The sequence below is a fragment of the Scyliorhinus torazame genome, chromosome 11 (assembly GCF_047496885.1).
Source record: "Scyliorhinus torazame isolate Kashiwa2021f chromosome 11, sScyTor2.1, whole genome shotgun sequence".
NCBI lineage: Eukaryota > Metazoa > Chordata > Chondrichthyes > Carcharhiniformes > Scyliorhinidae > Scyliorhinus > Scyliorhinus torazame.
In genome coordinates, this window is record NC_092717.1 from 29,856,404 (window position 1) to 29,874,253 (window position 17,850).

At 50.9% G+C, this 17,850-nt stretch overlaps 1 long non-coding RNA gene across 5 annotated transcripts in view; it reads right to left on the reverse strand.

Moving 5' to 3' along the window:
• The window catches only part of LOC140385208 (uncharacterized), a 348,523-nt gene that overhangs the window by 266,541 nt on the left and 64,132 nt on the right, over positions 1–17,850 (reverse strand). For 3 of the 5 annotated variants that reach the window (XR_011933315.1, XR_011933316.1, XR_011933312.1), the window contains exons 2-3: positions 2,886–3,010; positions 321–394 (exon numbers count right to left, since the gene is read on the reverse strand). This is a non-coding gene — a long non-coding RNA (uncharacterized lncRNA). Of the gene's footprint in view, positions 1–320; positions 395–2,885; positions 3,011–8,988; positions 9,101–17,850 lie in introns of all 5 variants that reach the window. The other 2 variants (XR_011933314.1, XR_011933313.1) reach the window with 2 other exon arrangements.

Consider the following 17,850-nt stretch of genomic DNA (forward strand, 5'->3'; position numbering starts at 1 on the left):
TAGAGTGGCCAATCCACCTACCCTGCACATCTTTGGGTTGTGGGGGTAAAACCCATGCAGACGCGAGGAGAATGTGCAAACTCCACACGGACAGCGACCATGGCCAGGATCGAACCCGGGTCCTCAGCGCCGTAGGCAGCAGTGCTAACCATTGCGCCACCGTGCCACCCCTAAGACGAGGTTTTGATAATGAGAACCAAAACATATAAGATTTAAGATTATACCAATTTACATTTTCACTTCTTCATGAAACAACTCTTCAAAATGTCCTACTCAAACATCATGTTTAAATTTAGGATTTTAATAAAACATCTACTTACAAACTTGTCTTTCCAGAACTTTTATCGCTGGTTGCTTTGGCTGGTTGTTCTTGAATTTTCTCTGAGATTAACAACTGAAAGAAATGTGGTTGATGTTAATCATGCAGAACACATTGCAAACCATAAAGATTTTAAAATACCAAATTTCAAATCAAATAAATGTAAAAGATCTCATGGTAGTTTTCAAAGAAGGACAGGTGATTCCACCCAGTGTCCTATCCAATGCTTAACCATAAGACCATAAGACATAGGAGCGGAAGTAAGGCCATTCGGCCCATCGAGTCCACTCCACCATTCAATCATGGTTGATTTCAACTCCATTTACCCGCTCTCTCTCCATAGCCCTTAATTCCTCGAGAAATCAAGAATTCATCAACTTCTGTCTTAAAGACACTCAACGTCCCGGCCTCCACCGCCCTCTGTGGCAATGAATTCCACAGACCCACCACTCTCTGGCTGAAGAAATGTCTCCTCATCTCTGTTCTAAAGTGACTCCCTTTTATTCTAAGGCTGTGCCCCCGGGTCCTAGTCTCCCCTGCTAATGGAAACAACTTCCCGACATCCACCCTATCTAAGCCATTCATTATCTTGTAAGTTTCTTTTAGATCTCCCCTCAACCTCCTAAACTCCAATGAATATAATCCCAGGATCCTCAGACGTTCAACCCTGAACCCTGAACAAAATCAGACAATCTGGTCATTTGTCTCATTGCTGCTTATGAGAAGTTACTGTGCGCATTTTGGCAGCCACATTTCCATGTGTTACAACAGTGACAACACAATATAGTATTTCATTAGTTGTGAAGTTCTTTGGGACATCCCTTGGTCATAAACAGGTGCTGTGTAAATGCAAGTTCATTCCTTCAAATTGCAAGGTTTCATTTGTCACACATGCATTTATAGAGAGCAACTTGAATACAATAATATTCCCCTCCATGACCCCTCCAAGCTACTCACCATCCTGACTTGGAACTGTATTGCTATTCCTTCACTGTCGCTGGTTCAAAATCCTGGAGTTCCCTCCCCCCTCACAGCACTGTGGGAGTAGCTACTCCACATGGACTGCAGCAGCTCAAGGAGGCAGCTGGCCACCACCTTCTCAAAGGCAATCGAAAGGGGAATGAATGAATTTTTGTTAGCAAAGGTGACTTCAAAGGTTGAGGAGCTCTTGCTTTGTCTTTATTTTTAAATTTTATACAAAATACAAGTTATTTACTGCTCAGAAGAATGGTTTCTTCAGGGGTTCTTTATCAGAATAATAATAATCTTTATTAGTGTCACAAGTAGGCTTACATTAACACTGCAATGAAGTTACTGTGAAAATATAGTCGCCACACTCTGGCGCCTGTTCGGGCGCACTGAGGGAGAATTCAGACTGTCCAATTCACCTAACCTGCACGTCTTTCGGGACTTGTGGGAAGAAACCGGAGCACCCGGAGGAAACCCACGCAGACATGGGGAGAACATGCAGACTCCGCACAGACAGTGACCCAAGTCGGGAATCGAACCCGGGACCCTGGCGCTGTGAAACAACAATGCTACCCACTGTGCTACTGTGCCGCCATTACATAGGATTGGAGGAAGGACATAGAACATAGAACATACAGTGCAGAAGGAGGCCATTGGGCCCATAGAGTCTGCGCCGACCCACTTAAGCCCTCACTTCCACCCTATCCCCGTAATCCAATAATCCTTCCTAACCTTCTTGTTTGGGTCACTAAGGGCAAATTATCATGGCGAATCCACCTAACCTGCACGTCTTTGGACTGTGGAAGGAAACCGGAGCACCCAGAGGAAACCCACGCAGACACGGGGAGAATGTGCAGACTCCGCACAGACAGTGACCCAAGCCGGGAATCGAACCTGGGACCCTGTGAAGCCACAGTGCTATCCACTTGTGCAACCGTGCTGCCTACATGGCCTGGCAAGCATTGTGAATAGCCAGTCTTCTTATTAATCATTATAAAGATTTGGGGGGTTGTAGACACAGATGAACTCTGAGATTTATAACATGTTGCTTAATTAAATCTCCACCAACGACAGAGAGATTGCACTGAGAAGCAACAGGATCTCAAGCCTCATGCTTCTTCGAGAGGAGCAGGTTTCTGATGGGAAACATTTATGAGGGATTACTAAATCAGAACATGCTGTTCTCTCTTGTAAGCTTGATCACATCACTGCAAACTTGTAGCCACTTCATTTAATTCAGCCTCTTGATGTGTACCATTCATTTATTGGCTCTGCCACGATCAACAAATCAAGGAAAATGTTCATCATGCTAGGCATTAGATAACAGCTTGACACGCTGCACTGGGCAGCAGTGACTTTCGGACTGTACAGGTCGTGTAATAATATTGGGCTCTGAGGCAGTCAGAGGCCCTGGGCAGATCCAGCCAGCAGTATTCAGTGCTCAATTTTGACTAATGACTGATGCGATCAGCTCCAGAATCTGCAAACTGGGCAGTCAAGAGGAATCACCAGACCTGTTTGTGGTGAACCACGTTCCACTGTTACTCACTGCTGTATATATATATTCACTGTTATTGTTTGTTCCATTGTTACTTACGGTTGTTGTTGTTGCTTCTGTTGGCTCCGCCCCTCAGGCTTTGTATATAGTTGGCTGATCTGGGGCTTGATGTGTTGGATGTTCTGGATCACATACAGGTCACCAACACTTGAAGTAGTGCAACACTATTTTATAAAAAAGGTTAACTATTTAAACATACTTGAACTGTGGGTAAATACAATACTAGCTTTAACTAAAGACCTTTGCCTTGCCTAACCAGTTGATGCACTCAGCACATGGTGAATGTCTGTGTTGCAGGCTGTAAGCTCTGTGCTCCTAGCTAGCTGCTACTCGAATCAGCGGGTACTCTGATGCCCCATGTCTTTATAGTGCGTGTGCTCTCACTGGTGATTGGCTGCCGTGTTGTGTATGTTGATTGGTCCCACTGTGTGTCCATCAGTGTGCATCTGCACCATGATATACTGGTGTATATTATGACATCCCCCCTTTTATATAAAAAAATGCGCTTGCGTGACAATAAATAGTGTGTGGTGAATGTTCCTGACTACGTGTGTGTGAAATATTTACAGGACTATGTACATAAAACTAAGCTATTTACATGGGAAGGTGCCTGGTGCAGAAAAAACAGTGTGTCACACAATTAACGAGATGAACACCATATACAAACCACTTGAACGATTAAACGGAAGAACAGAACAAACCAGAGAGTTCATTAGTGCACAAAGTTCATAAATTAAGTCTCTGAGGTGGGCGACGAATTCTAGTTGACCGCCTCAAGGGTGGGACAGGAGCCACCGGCTGAGGAGCGGGCTGGACTGCGTCAGAGTGAGGAGGATGCAGAGTTACCGGAATCTCCACATAGTCCAGGTCAGAGACAATAGGAGGGTGTGGCACTGGCGGAGGATCACGTAGCGAGTGTGGAACGAGACGAAGGGCACGTCGATTACGGCGCAGAATGGAACCATCCGGTAGACGAACCAGGAACGAGCGGGGAGCCACCTGCCGAAGAACCACAGCAGTTGCAGACCAGCCATCATCCGGAAGATGGATGTGGACGTTGTCATCTGGAGCCAGAGCAGGGAGATCAGCTGCACGGGAGTCATGATCCGCCTTGTGCTGTGCATGAGACAGTTGCATTAGTTGAAGGACCGGAACGCGGTCGAGGTCTGGGACATGAATGGATGGCATCGTCGTCCTCAGGGTGCGACCCATGAGCAGCTGGGCTGGCGACAGGCCAGTGGACAGTGGGGCCGAGCGATAGGCCAGCAGGCTGAGGTAGAAGTCGGATCCCGCATCGGCAGCCTTGCAGAGGAGCTGTTTGACTATGTGGATGCCCTTCTCCACTTTGCCATTGGATTGGAGGTACAGGGGACTGGATGTCACATGCACAAAGTTGTACCTCCTGCCAAAGTTGGACCATTCCTGTCTTGCGAAGCAGGTACCATTGTCCGACATCACAGTGAGTGGGATGCCGTGACGAGCAAAGGTGTCCTTACAGGCACGGATGGCTGCAGACGATGTGATGTCGTGCAAACGTACCACCTCCGGGTAGTTTGAAAAATAGTCTACAATCAGAACATAGTCCCTGCCCAGCGCGTGGAACAGGTCGATGCTGACCTTGGACCAAGGGGACGTGACCAACTCATGGGGCTGTAGGGTCTCACGTGGTTGGGCCGGCTAGAACCGCTGACAGGTGGGGCAGTTGAGCACTGTGTTGGCAATGTCGTCATTGATGCCGGGCCAGTACACTGCCTCTTGGGCCCGTCGGCGGCACTTCTCCACGCCAAGATGGCCCTCGTGTAGCTGTTCCAAGACAAACTGGCGCATGTTGTGCAGGATTACAATGCGATCCAGCTTCAGGAGGACACCATCGACTACCGCCAGATCGTCTCTGATGTTGTAGAACTGCAGTCATTGGCCCTTGAGCCACCCGTCTGTTAGATGGCGCATGACACGCTGTAGCAGGGGGTCAGCCGCAGTCTCACGGCAAATTTGGACGAGGCGTTCATCCGTGGCTGGTAGATTGGAGGCCATGAAGGCCACATGGGCGTCAACCTGGCAGACGAATCCCGCTGGGTCACACGAGGTGTTGACTGCCCTGGACAGAGCGTTGGCTATGACCAGGTCTTTGCCCGGGGTGTATATGAGCTGGAAGTCATATCGCCGGAGTTTGAGCAGAACGCGCTGGAGGCGAGGCGTCATGTCGTTCAAGTCTTTCTGTATTATATTGACCAGCGGGCGATGGTCGGTCTCGACGGTGAATTGGGGAAGGCCGTACACATAATCATGAAACTTGACGACACCGGTCAAAAGGCCCAGGCGCTCCTTTTCTATCTGCGCGTAGCGCTGTTCTGTGGGGGTCATGGCGCGTGACACATATGCAACGGGGGCCCATGATAAGGCCTCATCGCGTTGCAGGAGCACTGCCCCAATGCCAGATTGGCTGGCATTGGTCAAAATTTTTGTCTCTTTCGCTGGATTAAAAAAGGCCAATACCGGGGCCGTGGTAAGTTTGGTTTTAAGTTCTCTCCATTCGCGCTCGTGGGCAGGAAGCCATTGGAAGTCTGTCGACTTCCTGACCAGGTTCCTGAGAGCTGTGGTATGTGAGGCGAGGTTAGGGATGAACTTCCCTAGGAAGTTGACCATGCCCAGAAATCGGAGGACCGCCTTCTTGTCCTCTAGCTTTTTCATGGCTGTGATGGCAGCCACCTTGTCCGCATCCGGCCGCACACCCAACTGGGAGATGTGGTCCCCTAGGAACTTGAGTTCTGTCTGGCCGAAGGAGCATTTGGCTCTGTTGAGGCGTAGGCCTTGCTCCCGTATGCGTTTGAAAACGGGCTGCAGGCGACTGATATGCTCCTGCGGGGTGGTGGACCAAATGATTATGTCGTTGACATAGACGCGAACACCTTCAATGCCTTCCATCATTTGTTCCATGATCCTGTGGAACACTTCTCACACAGATATGATCCCAAACGGCATCCTGTTGTAACAATATCTGCCAAAAGGGGTGTTAAAGGTACACAGTTTCCTGCTGGATCTGTCTAGTTGAATTTGCCAGAATCCTTTTGAGGCGTCAAGTTTGGTGAAGAGCTTGGCGTGAGCCATCTCACATGTGATCTCTTCGCGCTTGGGGATTGGGTAATGCACCCTCATTATGTTGCAATTCAGATCCTTTGGATCAATGCAGATTCTGAGCTCGCCGGAAGGCTTTTTTACGCACACCATGGAACTGACCCAGTCGGTTGGTTCCGTAACTCTAGAGATCAGTCCTTGGTCTTGGAGGTCCTGCAGCTGCTGCTTGAGGCGGTCCTTGAGGGGTGCTGGGACTCTGCGAGGTGCATGCACCACAGGCGTGGCGTTCTATTTGAGTAGGATCTTGTAAGTATATGGGAGCGTGCCCATGCCTTTGAAGACGTTGTGGTGCTGGTCGATGATGGCGTTGAGTTGCGCCCTGAAGTCAGCATCCTGGAAGGCAAACGCGTCATCAGGAGACAGAGAGTGAACTCTTTGAACGAGGTTTAGCAGCTTGCACGCCTGTGCGCCAAGCAGAGAGTCCTTCGAGGAGCCCACGATCTCGAAAGGAAGGATGGCTTTTCGTGACGTCTGCGTCACTTCGAGTTGGCATGAGCCGGTAGCAGGAATGATGTTGCCATTGTAGTCCAATAGCTGGCAGGCCGATGGAAGAATGGTTGGTTTGACACGAAGGCTTTGGAAAGCAGACCACGCCATGAGATTGGCGGAGGCACCAGTGTCCAGGCGGAATCGTATTTGGGACCGGTTGACCGTCAGGGTGCACACCACTCATCGTCTGGATCGATGCTGTATACCGACAGCAGCTGGTGTCTTTGCTTCGGGGACAGCCTGTTTTTCGTTACGACACCGACTCGAAAAGGCGCCTTCGGGTCCTCGGTGTCACTGCTGTGCGGGAGGTCGGAATCGGACTCGGTGACTGTGGGTTGAATTGCCCGAACATTCCTGCGAGGCTGGCTGAGGCGATATGAATTGGAAGGCTGAGCTGCTCGCCAGCAGGCAGCATAGTGGCCAAGTCATCCACATCGTAGGCATCGTCGAGGTTTTGCAGGGCATTGCCGCTTTAAATGGGCGGAGCCACAGTTGCCGCACGTCGTGACGTCAGCACATTCACTGCGCCACCACGCAAGCACGGTGCGGTCATGCGTGGTGCGCGCCTGCGCATTACGTTCCTCCACGTCGCCGTCCCCTCATTTGGTGCGTACAAGCGCGGGAGTCCGCGTAAAGCGCGCAAAATGGCTATCCTCATCCAGGCTGAGGCCCTGGAGGTGCTCAATCACTTGGACCCGTTCCGCCTCGTGGGGACCTTGCCGCGCCGTTTCAGCCGCTTGTATATGGGAGTACCAACTGGTGGCATTTTCATGCAGGACACAGGTCTCAATGGCGGTCGCTAAAGTGAGTTGCTTTACTTTGAGGAGCTGCTGATGTAGGGGGTCTGACTGAACACCGAAAACGATCTGGTCGCGTATCAAGGAGTCGGAGGTGGGCCCGTAGCTGCAAGATTGCACAAGGATGCGGAGGTGCGTTAGAAAGGATTGGAAAGGTTCGTCCTTAACCTGCAAACGCTGCTGGAACACGTAGCGCTCGAATCTTTCATTTACCTCTACTCTGCAGAAAGTGTCAAATTTGAGGAGAACTGTCTTGAACTTCGTCTTGTCTTCGTCATCTGCAAAGGTGAGAGAGTTGAAAATGTGGATGGCATGGTCCTTGGCAGTGGAGAGGAGAAGAGCAATCTTTCTGGTGCCCGAGGCGCCCTCCCTGTCCATGGCTTCGAGGAAGAGCTGGAAGCGCTGTTTGAAAATCTTCCAGTTGGCCCCAAGGTTGCCGGCGATGCAGAGCGGCGTCGGCGGGCTGATGTTGTCCATGTTGCAGGATGACGGACTGCTGGCGGAAGAGGCAGATCACTTGCAGGTAGGTCTAAGAAGTGCTAGTATGCAACCATTCCTGGTATCATGATGTGTTGGGTGTTCTGGATCACATACAGGTCACCAACACCTGAAGTAGTGCAACACTATTTTATAAAAAAGGTTAACTATTTAAACATACTTGAACATTGGGTAAATACAATACTAGCTTTAACTAAAGACCTTTGCCTTGTCCTAACCTGTTGATGCACTCAGCACATGGTGAATGTCTGTGTTGCAGGCTGTGAGCTCTGTGCTCCTAGCTAGCTGCTACTCGAATGAGCGGGTACTCTGATGCCCCCTGTCTTTATAGTGCGTGTGCTCTCACTGGTGATTGGCTGCCGTGTTGTGTATGTTGATTGGTCCCACTGTGTGTCCATCAGTGTGTGTCTGCACCATGATATACTGGTGTATATTATGACAGGGCCCTGCCCCCAGTGAGGGATCAGCAGCAGGCAGGCACACATCTCAGTGTATTAAAGCCACAATTTAGTTCTATAACTCGCTTCGTCTATTATTGATGGTCAATCACTGTTCATACACTTCACTCTATCTTACATGACATCAAGTACCCCAGAGCTTCCTCAATGACAGTCATGTAAGGATGAGCCCAGCAGCTTGTATATTTGTGCAACTCACCAATATGGTGAGGAAAATGTGGGGGCCCTTATTGAACTGTTGCATGAGACCCCACAAGGCAAAGGTGGCTCCTGACATTGGGAGACATAACTAATTTCCTAACATTTTACAAAAATATTAAGTTTAAATAAATTCTAAAATTGGTATTTGTATTACTAGTCCCAACAGAAGAAAACAACAACTTGCATTTATAGTTTGTAATAAAACAAAACAAGGCCTGTATTATCGGAGAAAAAACGGCACCGAGCCAAAGAATGAGGTAGAAGGGTGGGTGACTATAAAACCATGGCCAAAGAGTTAGGTTTCAAGGAATATTTTAAAGGACGATATAGAGGAGAGAAATTGAGAGGTTGAGGGAGAGAATTCCAGAGCGTAGGGCCCAGAAGGCTGAAGGCACAGCCATAAATGCTCGTCTAAAGGGAGTGGAAGAGGCTAGAGTTTGAAAAATGTAGTCCTTCTCAGGGTTTGTAAGGCTGGTGAAAGCTACAGAAATGGGATGGGGGACACCTTGGGGCTATTTGAACTTGAGGATGAAAATTAATTCACATAGTGTTTAGGGTAATCACCGGACGTTTACCGCAAAGGGATTCCAATCATTTTTTTTGCTGATGTGTGTATTCATTGTTCTTCTGATGATGCTATACTTCATTATGCACGGTAAATATCGCAGACTCCAAGCTGAGGACAAAAAGACATTTTAAGAATGTGCACCTCTTTACAATATCTTTATGGGGCAATCATGTGATTCTGCCTTTTGATAGTCCCCACCACAAAACCCAATCCATAGCTATTGATTTCATCCCTCTCCTTGACCACTGCCGGAGGCTGAACTGCACCATTTGAACCTTGGGTCCTATTTGAACCCTGTCGTGGATTCAAAATCAAGACTAGGCCTTGGAGGTTCAACCAAAACATTGAGCTTTATTTAGAAGATATTAACAGTGCAGGCTGCAATGTTAGGTTGCCCGTTTGCCTGCACAAACGGCCGGTGATGTCATCGGAAGGTGACGTCAAGCAATCATTCTCTTAAAGTGCCCTTGTTCAGCTACAAGGCTGCTTGTGAGGAAACACTAAAAGCACATTGAACTCACAACGTTTCCCCCCCCCTTTAAATCAAGGGTCCCTGACACAATAAACAGTACACATTAACAATCAATTAGCAACATGAACAATCAATCAACAACAACAGTCAATATGTCAGACGTTTCGGGGGTTGTCATTCCGTGTGTATTGGACCACACCTGGAGAACCTCAGGCGTCTGCTTTTTAATACTTGCTGCAACCTCTGATGTCTTTGGCTTGATGTGAGTGTCATCAGTGATTGTCTCAACCGGAGTTGACATAGTGATCTGAGGTTGACTCAGTGGCAGATTCACAATTGAGGTACTTCTCCCTCCAATTGGTTCGGTTAGTGTTAAGTTCTTGGAAAGGCCCAGGTTGTCTCTTGGCACAGCGGGATTTGGACTTTCTGTCACTTCTGCCTCTGGCGGTTTGGATAGATCATAAGATGTGGGAGCAGAAGTAGGCCACTCGGCCCATCGAGTCTGCTCTGCTATTCAATAAGATCATGGTTTATCTGTGAGAATCCTCATCTCCACTTTCCAGTCTTAGCCCATAACCCTTGATTCCCTTACTGATTAAAAATCTGTCTATCTCAGCCTTGAACATATTGAATGACCCAGCCTCTACAGCTCTCTGCAGTAAAGAATTCCACAGATTCACTACCCTCTGAGAGAAGAAATTCCTTCTCCTCTCTGTCTTAGACGGGTGACCCCATACTCTTTGATTATGCCCTCTAGTCCTAGACTCTCCCAAAAGAGGAAATACCCTTTCAGCATCTACCCTGCCAAGTCCCCTGAGACTCTTAAGTGTCTCAATAAGGTCATTGCTCAATCTTCTAAACTTCAGTGTGTACAGGCCCAATGTACTTAACCTCTCCTCATAAGAAAATCCCTCCACATCTGGGATCAACCTAGTAAACCTTCTCTGGACCGCCTCCAATGCCAGTATATATTTCCTTAGATAAAGGGACCAAAACTGTTCACAGTATTCCAGGTGTGGTCCAACTAATGCCTTGTGTAGCTTTAGCAGGACTTCCCTATTTTTATAATCCATTCCCTTTGAAATAAAGGCCAACATTCAATTTGCCTTACCAATTACCTATTGAAATTTCATTCTAGCTTCTTAGTGCACGAGGACCGCCAAATCCCTCTGTGCTGCAGTTTTCTGCAGTCTTTCTCCATTTAAATAATATTCAGCTCCTTTGTTCTTCCTACCAAAGTGCATAAATTCACATTTCCTACATTATATTTAATTGAAAAATAAGGTGTCAACATGGATAAGCCACAACACAGGACTACTTGCATGCCAAACAACATAAGCAGAAAGTGATAGACAGAGCTAAGCGATCCCACAACCTACGGATCAGATCGAAGCTCTGCAGTCCTGCGACATCCAGTCGTGAATGGTGGTGAACAATTAAATAACTCACTGGAGGAGGAAGCTCCACAAATATCCCCGTCCTCAATAATAGAGGAGCCCAGCACATCTGTGCAAAAGATAAGGCTGAAGCATTCGCAACAATCTTCAGCCAGAAGTTCCAAGTAGATGATCCATCTCGGTCTCCTCCAGAGGTCCCAGCATCACAGATGTCAATATTCAGCCAATTCGATTCACCTCACGTGATATCAAGAAACTGTTGAAGGCACTGGATAATGCCATGGCTATGGGCCCTGACAATAATCTGGAAATAGTACTCAAGACTTGTGCTCCAGAATTTGCCATACCCCTAGCCAAGCTCTTCCAGGACAATTACAACACTGCCATCTACCCAGCAATGTGGAAAATTGCCCAGGTGAATCCTGTACACAAGAAACAGGACAAATCCAACTAGCAATTTTGAACCGCTGCAGTCCATGTGGTGTAGGTACACCTACTGTGCTATTAGGGAGGGAGTTCCAGGATTTTGACCCAGCAACAGTGAAGGAACGGCAATATATTTCCAAGTCAGGATGGTGAGTGACTTGGAGAGGAACTTCCAGATGGTGGTGTTCCCACGTATCCACTGCCCTTGTCCTTCTAGATGGTAATGAGCATGGGTTTGGAAGGTGCTGCAGAAGGAATCTTGGTGAGTTTCTGCAGTTCATCTTGTAGATGGTACACATTGCTGCTACTGTGTGTTAGTGGTGGAGAGAGTGAATGCTTGTGAAAGGGGTGCCAATCAAGTGAGTTGCTTTGTCCTGGATGGTGTCGAGCTTCTTGAGTGTTGTTGGAGCTGCACCCATACAGGCAAGTGGGGAGTATCCCATCACACTCCTGACGTGCCTAGTAGGTGGTGGACAGGCGTTGGGGACTCAGGAGGGGAGTTACTCGTCACAGGATTGCTAGCCTCTGACCTGTTCTTGTAGCCTCAGTATTTATATGGCTAGTCCAGTTCAGTTTGTGGTCAATGATAACCCCCAGGATGTTGATAGTGGGGGATTCAGTAATGGTAATGCCATTGAATGTCAGGAGTGATTGTTTGATTCTCTCTTATCGAAGATGGTTATTGCCAGGCATTTGTGTGCCGTGAATGTTTCTTGCCACTTGTCAATAAGACCAGAAGATATAGGAGCAGAATTAGGCCATTCGGCCCAATGGCTCCTTATTAATCAAGAACCTATCTCTGTCTTAAAGACGCTCAGTGACTTTGGCCTCTATCTCTGATGCTATCCTTTAACACAGCCCCGAACTCGCAGTACGATATCAAGTATCGTCCAGGGGAGCTCAATGAGCCCCCAGATGCCCTGTCCTGCGGCAATGGTCCAACGCGCAGGAGGACCGCTTGCAAGCCATCCACAATGACCTCTGCCACCCGGGGGTTACCCGGCTCGTCCATTTTATCAAGTCCCGCAACCTACCTTACTCAACCAAGGAGGTCAAGGCTATGATCAGGGCCTGCCAAGTCTGTGCGGAGTGCAAACTGCACTTCTATTGGCCAGACAAGGTTCGGCTCGTGAAGGCCTCGGGCCCCTTTGAGCGACTGAGCGTGGACTTCAAGGGGCCCCTCCCGTCCACCAATCGTAATGCCTATTTCCTCACCGTTATCGATGAGTTCTCCCGTTTCCCATTCGCCATTCCCTGCCCCGACATGACCTCAGCCACCGTGATTAAGGCACTGCACAGCATCTTCACTCTGTTCGGTTTCCCCGCTTATATCCACAGCGACTGGGGTACATCGTTCATGAGCGATGAACTGTGTCAGTATCTGCTCAGCAAAGGCATCGCCTCGAGCAGAACGACCAGTTATAACCTACGGGGAAACGGGCAAGTGGAGAGGGAGAACGCAACAGTGTGGAAGGCTGTCCTTCTGGCCCTACGGTCGAGATGTCTCCCAATTACCCGCTGGCAGGAGGTCCTGCCCGATGCCCTACACTCCATTAGGTCGCTCCTCTGCACGGCCACGAATGAGACCCCGTACAACCAATTGTTTGTCTTCCCCAGGAAGTCTACCTCCGGGGTCTCGCTTCCACCTTGGCTGATGGCTCCGGGACCTGTTCTTCTCCAGAGGCACACGAGGAGCCATAAAACGGACCGCCTGGTCGAAAAGGTCCGATTACTCCACACCAACCCCAGTTACGCCTACATCGAGTACCCCAACGGCAGGCAAGATACGGTTTCCCCCGGGATCTGGCACCTGCTGGATCCCCCACTACAGACGTCCCTTCCCGCGCCGCTCCCCTGCAGGACCCTGCACCCCCTATAACTCCCCCCCTCCCGGCCCCACCCCCCGTTGGTGAGCACCTACCGCGTGCCCCCCCTAGCACCCCCCTTTACACACACCACCTATTCTCCCTGCGCCCTGTTCCCCTGCCCCGACCCGGACCGAAGCTCCGACCGCCGTGCTCCCAGACGTACCCTCAACCAGGACGACCGTGTCCGCCGCACCACCGGCCGCCACACCACCGCCCGAACTGAGGAGGTCGATGAGGACGATCCGGCCACCGAGACGGGTGGACTTATGATGGCACTTCACCCCCGCCGGACTATCTTTTAAACAGGGGGTGAATGTGATGAACGGTTACTGTAACACTGTACCCTTGTCATCATGTAAGGTGATGTCCCCTTTAAGACCGGGCTTGGAACCCTGGGGAACTCTGCCTCCGACTCCGCCCATCTGGGAACCGTATATAAGGGGCCGTCTTTTGGGCAGTGCAGCAGTTAGCACACGTCTCGGCACTAGTCTAGTTCTTAGTTTATTAAAGCCTTCTTTACTGTTTACACTCTAAGCGTCATTATTGAGGGTACCACAGTGATTATTAAAGGTTTTGCTGAATAGTGGCCCGACAACATTTCCACTATTTATTTGCATTCTTTTGTGCCTGGCTTTTCCGGTTGTACCAGACCCCTAAGGAGGTTAAATGTTTTCTTCCCCATTATGCTCAGGAATGCTGGGACTTGACTTCCGGTTGCGGCTATGCGGAGCTAAGTCGCACGTTCGGCAACGCCCGCTAAAAACTGACTTTTGGGCACTTTTCAGGGCCCGTAATGGCGCTTGATCGACGTTTCCCGGTGTGGGAAGGGGACAGCAACATTCCCCCGATAGTGTATGGAGTGGACCAGGAGTGGGGCGATTTAAAAAGTGGCATCGAAGCAAAGAAAGGTGCGAGGGAGGAGGACCAATGTGGCGGCGGGTGGAGACCAGGCAGCGTGGAGGCAGTGGGCGCAAGAGCAGCAGGAGCTTCTCCAGCGCTGTTTTAAGGAACTAAAAGCAGAGCTGCTGGAGCCAATGAAGGCATCAATCGATAAGCTGCTGGAGACCCAGACGGCTCAAGGGGCGGTGATCCGGGAGGTCCGGCAGAAGGTCTCAGAGAACAAGGAGGAGATCCTGGGCCTGGCGGTGAAGGTGGAGGCGCACGAGGCGGTCCACAGGAAATGGCAGGCGAGGTTCGAGGAGATGGAGAACCGGTCGAGGCGGAAAAACCTGCGGATCCTGGGTCTCCCGGAGGGATCGGACGTGGGGGCCTACATGGTCACCATGCTGAACTCGCTGATGGGAGCGGGAGCCTTTCAGGGGCCCTTGGAGCTGGAGGGGGCCCACCGAGTGCTGGCGAGGAGGCCCAAGCCTAGCGAGCCGCCGCGGGCGGTGCTGATGCGGTTCCACCGGTTTGCTGATCGAGAGTGTTTGTTAAGGTGGGCCAAGAAGAAGCGGAGCAGCAGGTGGGAGAACGTGGAGGTTCGGATCTACCAGGATTGGAGTGCGGAGGTGGTGAAGAAGAGGGCCGGCTACAACCGGGCGAAGGCAGTGCTGCACAGGAAAGGGGTGAAGTTCGGTATGCTGTAGCCGGCGCATCTGTGGGTCACCTATAAGGATCGACACCACTATTTTGAGTCCCCGGAGGAGGTGTGGGTCTTTGTTCAGGCCGAAAAACTGGACTCAGACGAAGAGTTGGGGATGAGGGGTCGGGGTGGAGGGCTGGTTGGGGATTGTTGGGTTGTGTTTCGAGGGGGGGTTCTTTGTTTTTTGGGGGTTGATTGGGCATTGTTTTAATTAGGTCTGCCGGGCGGGCTCGTGGGGGGGGGGGGGGGGGGGGGGGTGGGGGCGGTAAACTGCTTGGGGGGTTGATGGTCGGTAGGGGACTGTGTGCCGCAGGTCATACACGAGGATCAGACAGGGTTTGTGAAAGCGAGGCAGTTGAATACCAATGTACGGAGGCTCTTGAATGCTATAATGATGCCGGCGATGGAAGGGGAGGCGAAGATAGTGGCGGCGATGGATGCGGAGAAGGCCTTTGATAGGGTGGAGTGGGGGTACCTGTGGGAGGTGTTGGAAAGGTTCGGGTTCGGGGAGGGGTTCGTCAGGTGGGTGAGGCTGTTATATGAGGCCCCGGTGGTGAGTGTGGCCACGAACAGAAGGATGTCAGAGTATTTCCGGCTACACCAGGGGACGAGGCAGGGGTGCCCCCTGTCCCTCCTGCTCTTTCCACTGGCAATTGAACTCCTGGCCATGGCGTTGAGGGAGTCGAGGAACTGGAGGGGGCTGGTGCGGGGTGGGGAGGAGCATCGGGTGTCGCTTTTTGCGGGTGATTTGCTGCTATATATGGCGGACCCGGTGGGGGGAATGCCAGAGGTGATGAGGATCCTTAGGGAGTTTGGAGATTTCTCCGTGTACAAGCTTAATATGGGGAAGAGTGAGTTGTTCGTAGTGCACCCAGGGGACTAGGAGAGGGGGATTGGTGAGCTCCCGCTAAAAAGGGCGGAGAGGAGTTTCAGGTACCTGGGGGTCCAGGGGGCTAGGAGCTGGGGTGCCCTGCATAAGCTTAACTTCATGAGGCTGGTGGTGCAGATGGAGGGGGAGTTTAAGAGGTGGGATGTGCTGCCACTCTCCCTGGTGGGTAGAGTGCAGTCAGTTAAAATGATGGTGCTCCCGAGGTTTTTGTTCCTGTTTCAATGCCTCCCCATCCTGATCCCTAGGGCCTTCTTCAGGCGGGTTTACAGGAGCGTTATGGGGTTTGTATGGGCGCAGAAGACCCCAAGGGTGAGAAGGGTGTTCCTGGAGTGGTGCAGGGATTGGGGGGGGGGGGGCGCTGTCTAACCCCTGTGGGTATTATTGGGCCGCCAACGTGGCAATGGTGCGTAAGTGGGTGATGGAGGGGGATGAGGCGGCATGGAAGAGGCTGGAGATGGCGTCCTGTGTGGGCATGAGCCTGGAGGCGCTGGTGACAGCACCACTGCCACTTCCTCCAACGAGGTACACCATGAGCCCGGTGGTGGCGGCTACCCTCAAAATCTGGGGGCAATGGAGACGCCACAGGGGGGAAGTGGGGGCCTCGATGTGGTCCCCGATTCGAGGGAACCACCGGTTTGTCCCGGGGAGGATGGATGGAGGGTTTCTGAGCTGGCACAGGGTAGGTATTAAAAGGATGGGGGACCTGTTTGTGGAGGCTGGGTGAGCTGTAGGAGAAGTTTGGGCTCCCCCCGGGGAACACCTTCAGATATATGCAGGTAAGGGCGTTTGTTCGGCGGCAGGTGGTGGAGTTCCCACTGCTGCCGCCACGGGGAGTCCAGGACAGGGTGCTGTCGGGGGTGTGGGTTGGAGAGGGAAGGATCTCGGCAACGTATCAGGTGATGCAGGAGGAGGAGGAGGCCTCGATGGATCAGCTAAAGGGTAAGTGGGAGGCGGAGTTGGGTGAGGAGATTGATGAGGGGATGTGGGCGGATGCCCTGGGGAGGGTGAACTCTTCCTCCTCTTGCGCGAGGCTCAGCCTCATACAATTAAGGTGCTGCATAGGGCTCACATGACCGGGGCAAGGATAAGTCGGTTCTTTGGGTGCGAGGACAGGTGTGCTAGGTGCTCAGGGAGCCCAGCAAATCACATCCACATGTTCTGGGCCTGCCCAGCGCTGGAGGACCTTTGGAGGGGTGTAGCGAGGACGGTGTCGAGGGTGGTAGATTCCAGGGTCAAGCCGGGCTGGGGGCTCGCAATATTTGGGGTGGCAGAGGAGCCGGGAGTGCAGGAGGCGAAAGAGGCCAGTATTCTGGCCTTTGCGTCCCTGGTAGCCCGGCGAGGTTTATGGCGGGGTTTACTAAGTTGGAGAGGGTGAAATTCGCCTTAAGGGGATCGGTACAAGGGTTCTTCAGGCGGTGGCAACCGTTCCTAGACATAGAACATAGAACATAGAAAATACAGCACAGAACAGGCCCTTCGGCCCACGATGTTGTGCTGAACCTTTGTCCTAGATTAATCATAGATTATCATTGAATTTACAGTGCAGAAGGAGGCCATTCGGCCCTTTGAGTCTGCACCGGCTCTTGGAAAGAGCACCCTACCCAAACTCAACACCTCCACCCAACACCAAGGGCAATTTGGACATTAAGGGCAATTTATCATTGGCCAATTCACCTAACCCGCACATCTTTGGATTGTGGGAGGAAACCGGAGCACCCGGAGGAAACCCACGCAGACACGGGGAGGACGTGCAGACTCCGCACAGTCAATGACCCAAGCCGAAATCGAACCTGGGACCCTGGAGCTGTGAAGCAATTGTGCTATCCACAATGCTACCGTGCTGCCCTTGAGAACAAATAAATCTACACTATATCATTTAACCGTAATCCATGTACCTATCCAATAGCTGCTTGAAGGTCCCTAATGTTTCCGACTCAACTACTTCCACAGGCAGTGCATTCCATGCCCCCACTACTCTCTGGGTAAAGAACCTACCTCTGATATCCCTCCTATATCTTCCACCTTTCACCTTAAATTTATGTCCCCTTGTAATGGTTTGTTCCACCCGGGGAAAAAGTCTCTGACTGTCTACTCTATCTATTCCCCTGATCATCTTATAAACCTCTATCAAGTCGCCCCTCATCCTTCTCCGTTCTAATGAGAAAAGGCCTAGCACCCTCAACCTTTCCTCGTAAGACCTACTCTCCATTCCAGGCAACAT